Source organism: Leptopilina boulardi, unplaced genomic scaffold, assembly GCF_019393585.1.
Source record: "Leptopilina boulardi isolate dan_hultmark-lab unplaced genomic scaffold, ZJU_Lbou_2.1 LbouV2_386, whole genome shotgun sequence".
Lineage (NCBI taxonomy): Eukaryota > Metazoa > Arthropoda > Insecta > Hymenoptera > Figitidae > Leptopilina > Leptopilina boulardi.
This window is the reverse complement of record NW_026137958.1, coordinates 1,004,938-1,020,523: the sequence shown is the minus strand read 5'-3', so window position 1 is coordinate 1,020,523 and position 15,586 is coordinate 1,004,938. Positions and strand designations below refer to the sequence as shown.

General features: G+C 25.6%; 1 long non-coding RNA gene across 2 annotated transcripts; it reads right to left on the bottom strand.

Moving 5' to 3' along the window:
• Positions 1–10,485: 10,485 nt before the first annotated feature.
• Positions 10,486–13,460, bottom strand: LOC127288400 (uncharacterized). Of its 2 annotated transcripts, XR_007844038.1 has the most exons (3): positions 13,285–13,454; positions 12,819–12,989; positions 10,486–10,761 (listed from the first exon to the last, which is right to left on the bottom strand). It is a non-coding gene; the product is annotated as an uncharacterized LOC127288400 (long non-coding RNA). The 2 variants fall into 2 exon arrangements; XR_007844037.1 differs by lacking the exon at positions 10,486–10,761 and having other exon boundaries at positions 12,730–12,989; positions 13,285–13,460.
• Between the last annotated feature and the right edge of the window lie 2,126 nt (positions 13,461–15,586).

The window sequence follows — 15,586 nt, the reverse complement described above, 5'->3', positions numbered from 1 at the left end:
TTAACTATTTTTTTAACATGTTTAAGTCCAGCTTTGTAAATGAAAAAAAAAAAATTTACTTTCTTTAAATTATATTAAATTTAAAACAACATTTTTTTTTAATTTTCATAAAGAAAAGTTTATTTTTTATTAGTGAAAATCGTTTTAAATAAATTTATTTGTTTTTTAAAATAAATTATTTGAAATTTTAATAATTTTATTCATTTAAATAATTTATTAATTTTATATTCTATAATATGAAAATGAAATATTTCGCTTCTGAATTTCTTTTACAAGTTGTTTTGAAAAAAAAGAGTTTTTTTTATTTAAAGGAGAATTTTTTTTTTTAAGATTATACTGATGTTTACTTTAGTTTTAAAAAATAATTATGTTTTTCACCCTGTTTGAAATAATAATGATAACATTTAGGTTTTTCTGTTTTAATGTTATATATTATTAAAATATGTGGATATAAAGTACATTTTTTTTTCTTACATTATTGTACAATTTTTAATTTAACACAGCCAATTTTTCAATATTATTATTATTATTATTATTATTATTATTTTGTTGGAAATAAACATATAATACCCGTATCTTTATATTTCCATTAAAATGAAAAAGAGTTTTTCCATGTGTCATAGCAAGGACGTCAACATTGTTGAAAACGAATAAATCATATTAAAGATTTAAACATAAACTCAGCAAACCTGCCTCTATAATTAGAAAAATAAAAAAAATTATAATATAATTAATTTATTTAAAATAGTAATAAATTAAAACGTCAAAATAATAGATAAAAAAATGTATTATTATTGTTTGAAATTGATTTAATTTTTAAATAACAAATGCATTATTTAAAAAATTGTGAATTTTTTGAATTTTTACAAGATTTTTATTGAAAAAAACTTACTTTTGCACTTTAAAGTGCCACAGCATTCGCAATCTCTAGTGCATCCAATTCTTAGACCAAGGCAGGCATTGCAAGTCTGATATTTGTCACTGCCATTTGCATAAACGCAAACTGACACTGATATGATGACAAAAATGAGAAGAATTAAAGATTTCATGTTGATTGATAACTGATTGTTAGAAAAATCTGTCATCTCCTTATATACTGCTTCTATTTAAAAAATGAAAAACAAAAAAAAACAGGAAAATTATGTAAAAAGAAAATATCAATTTTCCGCCATTCTGTATAAACAATCTGTTTTAAAAAATATGCGACACTACACTGAAAAAAAAGATAGTATTGAATCAAGAAAACTTATGTACTTGACCGTATTTTATACCAATATTTTTTTGATCCAAGAAAATTTACTTCAAACTAATAAAAATTTGTTGGATCAAGAAAATATTGGTATAAAATATACGGTCATGTACATAGGTTTTCTTGATTCAATACTTTTTTTTTCAGTGTAAGTTGTGATATCTAATGAGATATATTATTGACTGAAAAGTAATTGAAATTTCTTACAAGATAAAAATTTATTTCGTTTATTTTTATAAAAAATAATTTTTTAAATTATCAAATCTTCAAAAATTAAAAAAAAATAGTTCTTTTTAATGTGAAAATACCAAAGTAAAATAATATTTGTTACAAAACTGTTATTTTCTTTTTCTTCATTTCTTTGAAAAGGCGAGCAAATATGTTTATATAATTCTGTATGGATTTAACAAACTTTATTTAACAAAAATTGTTTAAAGAAAAAATATACAAAAATTAAATATTTATTGAAATTAAATAAAAAAAATTTATTTTGCGCCAAAGTTTTTAATCAAAAATCGCAGAAATATACTTCCCTAAAATTTAATAACGAAACAACTTTATGAATTAATCAAAAATTTTTTATTAAATAATTAATCATAACAATTAGGATTCTAAATATATATACGGCACATATTATTATATTTATAAGATGAGATATACTTTAAAGTATCTTAAATGATGATACAAAGTCAGTTATAAATTTTTTAATATTATTTACAGTGAAAGGGGGAAATTTTTCAGGATGCAAAATGACATAATTAGCAAATAAATACATGTTGGTATAATGGCTTATTTTTGTCAATCTGTAAAATGAAAAGACCACCAAACATGAATGCAGCACCTGCAATATTGGATCTTTGCACGTAATATGTAATATCCTCTCATGTACAGTATATATAATATGTATAAGGACCCTCTTTGCAAAGACCTGCGGCATAATTCGCAGCTTCCGGGCTAATGGACCTCTCTTGAGTAAGGCATTATCGAATTTTAGATTCGATTCGGCTCGGCCCTCTACCTGCCATATCTAATGTTGGATGTATAAATATTTAACGTCATCATGTACAGACGATGCAATTATGCCTGTCGAATAAAGCACATGACATTTTTTTTATTCCGCGAACATCCTTTGCTCGTTAAGTTGATTATATTCTGGGCATATATGTATATCCTTATATGCTCCAGAAACATATAAGACAACATCTTTTTAAATGACTCTCTTATATGTATATTTGATATATATATATATTTGACCGAAAATGTGAACAACTTTATTTTTGTTTTCGAATTTACAAAAAGATTATTTTTAAATGAACAATTAAATAATTTTACAAAGATTTTTTTTATCGGTTTCTTTACCAAAAATTATCGATTTTGTATAAGGGGGTCGATTATGTAATTCCATTTCCATTCCCACTTCCACTTTTTCTAATTTCCACTCACATTTCCACTATTTTTAATTTTCAATCCCACTTCCATTTTTTCTAATTTTCATTCCCACTTCTATTTCCATTTTCACTTCCACATTTTCTTATTTTCATTTTTACTCCCGTTTCCACTTCCACTATTTCATTTGCATTCCCACTTCCACTTGTTCTTATTTTCATTACTATTTTCACTTCCACAATTTTTAATATTTATTCCCATTTCCACTACTACTTTTTCTAATTTTCATTCCCATTTTCATTTTCACCTCCATTTCCACTATTTTTAATTTTCATTCCCACTTCCATTTTTTCTAATTTTCATTCCCACTTCTATTTCCATTTCCACTTCCACATTTTCTTATTTTCATTTTTACTCCCGTTTCCACTTCCACTATTTCATTTTCATTCCCACTTCCACTTGTTCTTATTTTCATTACTATTTTCACTTCCACAATTTTTAATATTTATTCCCATTTCCACTACTACTTTTTCTAATTTTCATTCCCATTTTCATTTTCACCTCCATTTCCACTATTTTTAATTTTCATTCCCACTTCTATTTCCATTTCCACTTCCACATTTTCTTATTTTCATTTTTACTCCCGTTTCCACTTCCACTATTTCATTTTCATTCCCACTTCCACTTGTTCTAATTTTCATTACTATTTTCACTTCCACAATTTTTAATATTTATTCCCATTTCCACTACTAATTTTTCTAATTTTCATTTCCATTTTCATTTTCACTTCCACTTTTTCTAATTTTCACTTCCATTTCCACTATTTTTAATTTTCATTCCCATTCCCACTTCCATTTTTTCTAATTTTCATTCCCACTTCTATTTCCATTTCCACTTCCACATTTTCTTATTTTCATTTTTACTCCCGTTTCCACTTCCACTATTTCATTTTCATTCCCACTTCCACTTGTTCTAATTTTCATTACTATTTTCACTTCCACAATTTTAAATATTTATTCCCATTTCCACTACTAATTTTTCTAATTTTCATTTCCATTTTCATTTTCACTTCCACTTTTTCTAATTTTCACTTCCATTTCCACTATTTTTAATTTTCATTCCCATTCCCACTTCCATTTTTTCTAATTTTCATTCCCACTTCTATTTCCACTTCCACATTTTCTTATTTTCATTTTTACTCCCGTTTCCACTTCCACTATTTCATTTTCATTCCCACTTCCACTTGTTCTAATTTTCATTACTATTTTCACTTCCACAATTTTTAGTATTTATTCCCATTTCCACTACTACTTTTTCTAATTTTCATTCCCATTTTCATTTTCACTTCCATTTCCACTATTTTTAATTTTCATTCCCATTCCCACTTCCATTTTTTCTAATTTTCATTCCCACTTCTATTTCCACTTCCACATTTTCTTATTTTCATTTTTACTCTCGTTTCCACTTCCACTATTTCATTTTCATTCCCACTTCCACTTGTTCTAATTTTCATTACTATTTTCACTTCCACAATTTTTAATATTTATTCCCATTTCTACTACTACTTTTTCTAATTTTCATTTCCATTTTCATTTTCACTTCCACTTTTTCTAATTTTCACTTCCATTTCCACTATTTTTAATTTTCATTCCTATTCCCACTTCCATTTTTTCTAATTTTCATTCACACTTCTATTTCCATTTCCACTTCCACATTTTCTTATTTTCATTTTTGCTCCCATTTCCACTTCCACTTTTTCATTCCCACTTCCACTTGTTCTAATTTTCATTACTATTTTCACTTCCACAATTTTTAATATTTATTCCCATTTCCACTACTAATTTTTCTAATTTTCATTTCCATTTTCATTTTCACTTCCACTTTTTCTAATTTTCACTTCCATTTCCACTATTTTTAATTTTTATTCCCATTCCCACTTCCATTTTTTCTAATTTTCATTCCCATTTCCATTTCCACTTTTTCTAATTTTTACTCCCACTTCTACTTTCAATTTTCTTAATTTTCATTTGTATTTCCACTTCCATTTTTTCTAATTTTCATTCCCATTTCCACTTTTTTATTGCCATTTCCACTACTACTTTTTCTAATTTTCATTTCCATTTTCATTTTCACTTCCATTTTTTCTAATTTTCATTTCCACTTCCACTTTCCTTTTCCTAATTTTCCCAATGGAAATGAGAATGAAAATTATAAACAGTGAAAATGGAAATGAGAGTAAAAATGAAAATAAAAAAAGTGGAGGTGGGAATCAGAATTAGAAAAAATGGAAATGGGGATGAAAATTAGAAAAAGTGGAAGTGTAAATGGAAATGGGAGTAAAAATGAAAATAAGGAAAAGTGTAAGTGGAAATAGGAATGAAAAATACAAAAGCGAAAATGGGAATTAAAATTAGAAAAAGTAGAAATGGAAATGTGAATAAATATTAGAATTAGTGGAAGTGGAAATAGCAATTAAAATTAGAAAAAGTGGAAGTGGGAATGGAAATAGATTGTGGAAGAAAAAAAAAAGTTTAGCATAAATATTTTTATTTACAAAGATAATTATTTACAAAATTTTATAATCCTATTTAAATTTTTTCATTTTTTTGGTAACAAATTTTGCTGGAATTCTAATTCACTAATAATAAATTATCGCCTGTTTAATATTATCTTTATATATTGCTATAAATGATTCAAGTGGATTTCCTTGAACACAACCACCATCACAATTGCAACCAAAAATATTACAAGATCCTCTACCACAATAGGTTCCAACTAGTACTGGCCTACCATCGTCACATACGTCAATATTACACACAAATCGATTTACAAAATAAGTAACAGACCCTCGTTCTACAGCATTTATTCCACCATACGAACTACAAGATTTGTTATGCGAGGAAAATAAAATTTTTTTTGTTCCACAACACTCTGTATGAATTAGTTGAGGAAATAACAAAAATGTTGTAATTGATAATAAAAAGCAGAATTTTAACATTTTTCTATATAAAATATATCTATGTTTTATTTTAAATTTTTACCGTATATTTATAGAATGTTGTACTAACAATTTTTATAGTGACAGCTTTTTTATATATCCGAAAAAGCGATAAATATTAATTATGTATTTTAAATTGATGCAAATTAATCTCGACAATTGAATAAACACTATTTTGTGTTGATTGTTAGGAAAAATTTTCTCTTATTTGCTATTCTTTTGATAGAAATTATAAATTCCGACAGGTGTTTAAGATAAATCATGATTTATTGTATTTTACAAAATTTTTGAAAACTTTGATATTGATTGAAAAAAAAAATGGTAAAATTAACATTAATTTGAATTCATTATTATTGAAATTAAATTCATATTAATAGTATCTATTGTTTAAAAACAATAATTTTAAAGAAAAGTATACACTGAAAACAAATTTATTTTATTCATTTCTTTACTTGACTAATTTATTGAGTAAATACTTTCATGAACTAAAATTTTTTTTCAAGTCAATTAAATTTTATTTCACATACAAAAATTGGATCATCCTAAAAATTATTTATTTGATTTATTTATTTGATTTATTTAATTTAATATTGTTTATTATTATATAGTTTATACTAAACATTTTATTGACTTTGCTCAAAATTTTGTTTGATAAAAAAAATTTTGCACAAAATTGTTGCAAAAATGTTTTGTTATTTTTTTCATCCTTTTTCGTTTCTTTTTTTCTCATTTGGATTTGCACTTTACTACAATAATTGTAGAAAACTTTACATATATGCTACTTTTTAATTTAGAAAAAAAAACAAATAAAGAGACGATAAAAGAGATGACAAAAAATTTGCAAAAAAGAGACGAAAAAGTTCTCCCAGCGGGAGGGCAAAAATATCTCCCCAGGCATGACAGAATACAAACTCTATAAAGTAAATAATAAAAATAATAATAATATAATAATAATATTGATTCATTTATTTACAATAATAAACGGGCTTAAACAAATTAAAATAAACAAACAATAACAAAAATACAAACATAATAATAAAATCATAAAATTAAACTATGTAGATGGTTATTTAAAATTAACAAGATAGTGAAAAATTTGTGAGAAATGAAATATAAAAAATTACCGACACAGTAATCTACCTTACCGACTGATGGTAACACAGTTTTTGAGAAATTAAAATATAAATATTACCGATATAGAAATCTACCTTACCGACTGATGGTAAAATATTTTTAAAAATGAAAATACAATTTTTTTCAAAAAAAAAAATTTTTACCATCAGTCGGTAAGGTAAATTTCTGTATCGGTAATTTTTCATTTTTTCAAAATTTTTTACCATCAGTTGGTAAGGTTAAATAATCCTAATGATCGCGTAGCGCTCGTAAATCAGCAAAGAAATGACCCGAGATAGTAATATTGCGTTTTGTTTACTTTCAGATACAAAGGACGAGGGGGTCAAAATAATGACGATTTCACACTCAGTTGCAATTCAAAATTTGACTTGTTTCGACGCACTCATCATCGGGAGTGCCGCAATTTTCAATTTATCTTATAATTATAAATTTAAATAAGTTATTTTTGATTTTTTCGGGAGTGTTCGAATTTTTTTTTAAAACCGCGATCGTTTTATAATTTATAATTTCTTTTTTTTTAAATAAATTTTTTAAAAAATTAAGTTTCATTACATTTTATAATATTTTTTTCGGGAGTGTTCGCAAAATTTTGTGAATTGTGTTTTTGTGAGTTTAAAAGATATCATCGCCAGATCTGGATTGGAAATTGTGGTTTCACAACTCCAAAGGTCAGTGAAATTAATAAAAATTTATAATTTCAATTTATTCAACAATAATTATAATTAATATTTGAATTAGATTTTTATTAATACACAGGAATTTCTAATTGTATGATAAAAATTGAGGGGTTGTTTACTATTTTGAACAACAAATTTTGTATTTTTAAAAATTAAAAATATCACAGAAAATTGAAAGGCATTAAAATAAGCTGCAACGCTTATTATTTTAATTCAATTTTGCTTATTTTAATACCAAAATGGATTAAAATAAGCAAAATTGGATTAAAATAATAAGCGTTGCAGCTTATTTTAATGCCTTTTAATTTTCTGTGATGTACTGATTTAATAATTAAATTAAAATATTAAAAATTTGTCTATAAATTAGGGTCAGCCTTTCAATCAGGTAGCAAAGTTGATGATTTAATACTGATTCGAAGATGATTCGCGAAACACATCACCTCTATAGAAATATAAATTTAATAAAAAAAAAAAAGTGAATGAATATTTACAAAACGTTTAAAATTTATTTCACAGAATTAAATTTATCGTTTTGAAAAATAATCGTAAATTTTGAATTTTTGTTTTTGTGTGTTGTACATGTTTTTTCAAGTTGTCGCGATTTGCATGAGAAAAAATCATATTTCATATTTCTCTCTCTCTCTCTGTCTACATAAGTTTTCGTTTTCACTCTCAAGTAGTTTTAGTGAAATATTTAATGGGAATATTTCTGGGGCGTTTATATAGATATGGTACTTGTTTAATGATTAATCGTTACATGTATCCACCATGTTAGTCTCACCTTGTTCTCATATTTTTTGATCGCTCGAAATTAATTTCGAATTAAGCGCGAGAGAGCTGCTGCTGCCGCCGCGATAGCGAACCTCTCTCCCGCTTGAGAAAGGATTAATTGACTTGCGAATGCAAGCTGTGAAATTCATTGCGAGATTTGAAAACGATTTCAGGTAGCATTAATACCTTCTGGGCTATATATCGATGAAATAATTTATTCTTTTCCCTTAATTAACCAATGTACAACGAAAATTAGGATCGGGTCTAAAATGTATTATTCAATTTCGAGAGAGAGAGAAAAAAATTGATATAAATTATAATGAAACAATTTGCCCTCCCTTTTTTTTGTATATAGATAACATGAAGAGGGAGTTTTTAACCATTTTAGCGATATTATTAATTGATGTTTTTATTTTTTCTTTTTTATGACGTTAATGAATCATCTGAAACAATTTTGTTGCGGATATTCATTGCGCGCAAAAGTGTATATATATATATAACCCCACGAAGCTGTTATTATCGATCGTTATGGATTGATGCAAAAGTGCAATTAGAGGTCTTTACCAGATGATTTCAGGAGTAAACATTTTTTTTAAATGACGCTATTGACTAGAAAATTGGCTACATATATATTGATTGGAGGGTCTCGAAAAGTGTTTCTAAGGTGTTAAGTGGATTTCAGTCGCGTTTGTCGAATTATATACTCTTCTTAATTGACCAGATAATCGACAGGTGGATCATTAAATAAAATTTTACCGCATCATAAAAGAGTAGTAATTTTTTATTCGTAAAAATTCTTTTTCTGTTTAGAATTATTGAAAATTGATTTTAGGGAAGAAAAAAAACGATATAAAATAGTTAAATGGGAAGAAATAAACAACTCACTGTGGGGAAAAAATCATTTTTCAAAATCATAATTGCATTTTTTTTTGGGGTCCAAACTGAACTGGGCGCACGCTGGTTGGCCCGCGAGGCAGACATCCATATTCATGCAGAATAAGGTGCAATTAAACTACGCGAGGTGTCAGCCCCGTTGAAGGCATTAATCAAGCAAAAAAGCCACATTTGACGCACATAATCTCATATTACAGCTTTACATGATTTTTCGTTTACGATGTGGAGTTTTAGAAATAATTTTCATTTATTAAAAAATTTTTTTAGTGAATTAATAGTTTGTAGGTATAATTATATAACTTTCAATGAAATATAGTTGGATTCTATAATATGCGAGTGAATATTAAAATGTCTACGTCCAAATGCAATTTATGCAAATCGATTTTGAATTTATTACGTGTGTGCAAATCTATAATTATTTCCAACAATTTGTCCTGATTAAAGAGTATAACACATCGTGTATATGTATTAATTTGTCAAAATCTCCTCTTTTTGTCAGATTTCGATAGATTCTCGTTTTGAATGCGGAAAATATATTATCATTATGCAATTCACATGCAAATTCAACATTAGTAATTTGATCGTTAGACACATTTATTTTATTACATTCCATTTGCATTTTCCTAATTTATAGTTTTCTGCTATTTTCGGATTACCAAAAAGAAGTTTTTCGTTTACAAAAAAAATTTTTATTGTAATAAATTTTTGTTTTAAATTTATTTATTTAAAAAAATATATTTTTGGTTTTTATAAAACTTTAGAATGTTTTATAATTGTGCGCGAGTTGTATATATACGTATGGAAAAAAATGTTCATGTTTTCATTAACAGTTTGTGAAATAGGCTATCACCACAATTTACTTCTGTCGAGAGAGTATACATTGCAATTTCCGCGCGTCCAATTCTGGGCGGAATTATGGAAAGGGTGGGTCATGATGCTGAAATTTATAGTAATAGAATTTTAAATCAAGATGTGATGTACAATTCTTGCACGCCTAGAGAGCTCACTCTCATTATATTATATTTCTCTTCACTGTTTTACCCTCCTTCATAATAATTTCACTATTATTTCTTCATCGTTCTCTTATATACTTGGAATTTTTTTTTTTGTCTTACTTCTTATTTATTATTTGTTATATAATAAATATGCACACAGGGATTCGAATAAAATTCCTTGACACGTATAAATAGTGAAAAGGGAATACTTTATTTCACTTACAAATGAAAAGCATAAATTAGAATTTTCTCGGAAAATTTTTATTTTTATCAAAAGAATTTTAAATAATTATAAAAAAAATTTTGTTTGTCAAATACTTTACTGGGATGTGATACTAAAATTGAAATTATAAATTAAGATAAAAAAAAAAAGATGCAGCGTACAAATTTTTTTTGTTGTTTTATTTATTGTTAAAAACAATTTTTTACAAAATTTCTCTTTTTTACATTATTGTAAAACTTTTAAAGCCAATTTTCTAAAATTATTATTATTATATTGTGATGATAAACATTTACATATTAATTAATGATTAATTAATTAATATTTCCATTCAATAATAAAAAGTTTTTCCATGTTGTATACCCAGAGTGTCCATTTGTTAGAACAAATCAATCAATATTAAACATTTAAACACAAACCCAATATTCCAAGTGTTTCTGTAGAAGAAATATAATAATAAAATAATTAGAAAAATAAAAAAGCATTTAATTATATTATAGAAAATAGTAATATAATATATCAAAACGTTGAGAAAATATTCTTGTTTTTTAAATTTGTTAAAATGAAAATTTTGTATTAGAGAATTTTATTAAAATTAAAAAAAATTGTGTATAATTTATTAAATTTTTAGTTCTCTTACTTTTGCACTTTAAATCGCCACAACATTCACAATCTTTTTTGCATGCAACATTGAGACTAAGACAAACAGCACAAGTTTGATGTTTATTATCATTTTCAGATGCATAAATGCAAACTGACACACAAATAATAACAAAAATTAATAGAATGATTGATTTCATGTTGATTGCGTTAATAACTGATAATTAGATTTTGCCCTTACATTTTATACTGTTTTAACGAGGAAAATTTTTGCAGTAAAAAAAAAAAAAAAAAGTAAACAGCTATAATTTTTCCGTCATTCACTGTACAAACAATCTGTTTAAAAAGAAAAAAAGTAATCGCTTTATTGTCATTTGGTTTTAACAAAGAAATCTCTTTTATATAAATCATAGTCAGGTTATTGACCAAATTACAACCAGATATATTTAAATTTTTCTTTTTTTTTAAAAAAAAAGTATAAAAATAATTTTTTTTTTTTATTTATAAATTAAACAAAATTTATAAATTCATAAAATATTATAAATAACTCGTTTATGTTTATCTGTTTACTAACTAAAAATATTCAAACAAAAAAATTGTACTATTATTATTGTTTATTGAACACGGTGCGCCAGAAGGAGGTTTAAATAAAAATGAATTGTCACTTAAAAATTCTTTTTGATTATGGTTCTAAGATGAATAAAAAACTTTTCTTAATAGGTTTTAAAATCAGCTTACGTGCCGAATTTAAAACAAATTGAGTTTTAAATATTTAAAAATAGTATTTTATGAGAAACCAGAATTTATTTAATGTTTACTTATATGCGTATAGATAATAGATGTTTTAGATTTGGGTTCATATAAATTTTATTAACAATGAATTAATTTTCTTGTTTCGTTTTTATATTTATGAATTAAGAGTGTCGAACGGTATCTGAAATTCTTTAGCAAGAAGAGAGCATTAATTATCGCTTTGAACGTCAAATAGTATTGATTTTAAAATACTTTTTTCTCGAAACACGAACACTTTTAACAAAATCAGCCAAAATCCTCATCTTATAAATTTCCTAAATCCAAAAGACTGTACGAATCCATAGAAAAACATGGTTGCAAAACAAAAAGTAGAAAAGTAATCTAATAACAGCTGTGACTTTGTGCGCCCTGCATGCTGCTGCCATCTGACGGCGGCAGGAGGTAATGAACCCCTCATTATATTACTTTTCGTTTTGTAATCATGTTTTTGTATGGATTCGTATAATCTTTAGGATTTAGGAAATTTATATATGATAAGGATCTCTAGCTGCTTTTGTAAAAAGTGTCCGTCTTTCGAAAAGAAAGTATTTTAAAATCAATGTTTATCATTTTCACGTTTAGTGCCGTTTTTATAGAGCGATAATTAAAGGTCTCTTCTTGCCAAAAAATTTCAGGGATCATTCGACTCTCTTAAATAAATTTTGTCACTCTTAAAATCGTTCTGTTAAAATTATAATTTAATTTTTTAAAATCGGACACAAACAATACAGCAATATAATTATTTATATATGTAAAATAGAAAATAAGTAATTATTTTATTATTTATTACAGTATTTATTAGATTAAATAAATTCTGATTCCCCATAAAACACTGTTTTTATATAAAAACTCAATATTTTATTTAAATCGGACACGTAAACTGATTTTAAAAACTATTGAGAAATGTTTGTTATTCATCTAAAAATCATAATCAAAAATAATTTTTAAGTGCCAATTAATTTTTATTTAAACCACCTTCTGGCGCACCGTGTGAATTAATGAAAAAGATTCACTTTTTGTTTTAATGTTATATATTGTTAAAACAATTGTTTACAAAAGTACATTTTTCTTATATTATTGTATAATAGAACTTTTAATATACCACAGCCAATTTTCCAATATTTATTATATTGTGAAGATAAACGTATAATATATATTTTCATTCAATAATTCGAGAGTTTTTCCATGTTGCACTGCAGAATTGTCGTCATTTGTTAGAAGAAATCAATTATATTTTAAATATTTAAACATACGCCCAACAATCCAATTGTTTCTATATATAATTATAAAGACAATAAAAATTAGAATATACAATTATATTATACGTATAAAATATAATAATAATAATATTAATAATAATAATAATAATAATATTAATAATAATAATAATAATAATAATAATAATAATAAATAAAAATGTTCATTACACGTGTCATTACTTATGTTTTTAATTAAATTTTTAAAAATTAAATTTCTTTTTATCTTTTTTCAAAATTCTTTTTATAGTTTAATTAAAAAAAAAAGAATTTATTTAATTGCATAGAAAATATATTTTAAGTAACACTTACGTTTGCACTTCAAATTGTTACAACATTGACAATCTTGTGTGCATGCAACATTAACACCAAGACAGGCAGCACAAGTTTGAGGTTGTGCATAAACGCCCACTGACACACAAACAATGACAAAAATAAGAAGAATTAAAGATTTCATGTTGATTGGTAAAACTGTTAATTAAGATAAATCTTATATGTACCCTTTTATATACTGCTCTTATTAAGAAGAATGAGGAAAATTTTCCCAAAAAGTAAACAGCAATTAATTTTCCACCATTTTGGTGCAAACAATTGTGTTTTATTTAAAGTTCTACAAGTTTTATGATTTGATTTTATAAATCTTTTTGTAAAGTCTAGTTTACAGGTTATTGACCGAAATTCCTAATTATTTATAAAAACCGAATTTTTATAATGTATTTGAAATATCTTTTTTTTTCTAGTTATGATCAATTTTTTGGAATTGTGATTATAGAAAAAAAAAATTTGACCAACAAAAAGCGAATACTAAAATATGTATTAATGACTCCATCGTGACTTCAACTATTTTCCCATTTAAAATTTTTCTAAAGAATAACTTGTTCAAAATTTTGTATATAAATAATGAAAATTTTTATTTTTTAATCTTACTCTCACTGAGAAGGACAATAGATTATTTTGAGCACACCTGTTCTGTTTTGTATATAAGCATTGACACATGTTTTGGCATATACATGAAAAATCTTTGAAAATTGATTCGTAACGTCTCAACCATTTGAAATAAATATAATTTCAATGTTTGTGTGTGTCACACCCTCGCTATTTTGTAAATGGGGTTTTTACTATCTTTGAATATTTGACAGAAGATGCCGCGATAAATGGTAGGATGATTTGCAAAATTTTATTCATATAACCATCAAGGGCTTGATCATTGTTGAAATATATCATTTTCAAAAATATTTTACACGCCTCAAAGGAACATTATTATCAAGGGACAATATACAATTCAAATATAAAAATATATCAAAAAAAAAAAAAATATTAAAAATTTAACAATCATGTAATTTATATACTTGTTGAGGATTTAAATTAATTAATTTTACTTGCACTGATAAAAATGCAAAAAAAAATTTGTTTCTATATTTTGATATTAGCATACTACTTTTTAACATGCGCATATATACATGAAAGTAAAATTGCTTTTCACATAAATTTTGTCTCAATTACAAATAATAATATTCCTTTAGGGAAATGTAAAATAAAAACAAATTAACATCCACTGCGTTCTTTTTCATATAAAATCATTGTCAACTATATAAAATAAAGTTTATTTGTTATTATAGGCAGTTGTAATATCAGAGAGTACCAGCAGCTGGTTCAATATTGCCTCAGCATGAGTTCGAATGTCATAATCGGAATTTCAATGAATAATAATTTTTGCATTTAATGGAATTTCTCATTTAATTGAATATTATATGCGCGGTGAAAATTTATATAAAACGTAATATCAGTGGAGATTTTTTCAAATTATCAAAACTTGAGATTGCACCCGATTTCGTATATATGTTCTCCAAGGTATATTTATAATAACAAGAAAAATATTTAAAAAAGAAATCACAATTTTCATAATAAAAATCAGTTTCAAAATTATCACATGCAAAAGATAAAATAATTTTATTGAATTTACATTTGACTTTTGTTATCTTTAATAATCTTTAGGTGATATTTCATTTTCTTTGATTAAACAATTCTTTATCTAAAGGTAGTAAAAAAATTGTTTTTTCAAAAATTTTCTCGATAAAATTCTTTTTTTTTTTTTCGAGAATAATACAAAATGGACCATAAAATGCATAAGGAATATATTAAGGAATTCTTGTGTTCTCTTGTTGCGGGGTAATTTTCAACACTTCTCTTTCCGAAAATAGCCGACGGTATAGCGTCGTTTTACAACCATATTAATGTCGAAGGCCACACTCGCGGAAGAACTTGTGGAGGTTAAAGATCGCATTAAAACCGACAGTAGCTTGGAAAGCAACGCATCTCTTAACCCTTTAGGGTCATAAACAAAGAGAGATTCTTTTCTTCTTCTTCTCGACTATTGCGGGTATTTATTTATTTTTTATTATTTTTTTTTTTTTCACCACCTTTTTCGCATCTGCCAGCTCGTTATCTAATGGTGCCTTCATATGCTTGATAATTGACCGCCTTCCGCACCTGAGGGCCTATAGTATCCAAAGAGATGAGAGCCAAATAGACGCGGTCTTATTAAGGCCGATGGTTTGTTGCAAAGGCAGTAGCGCGAGTGGGCTCAAGAATCGACATTTCACATCGATTCTTG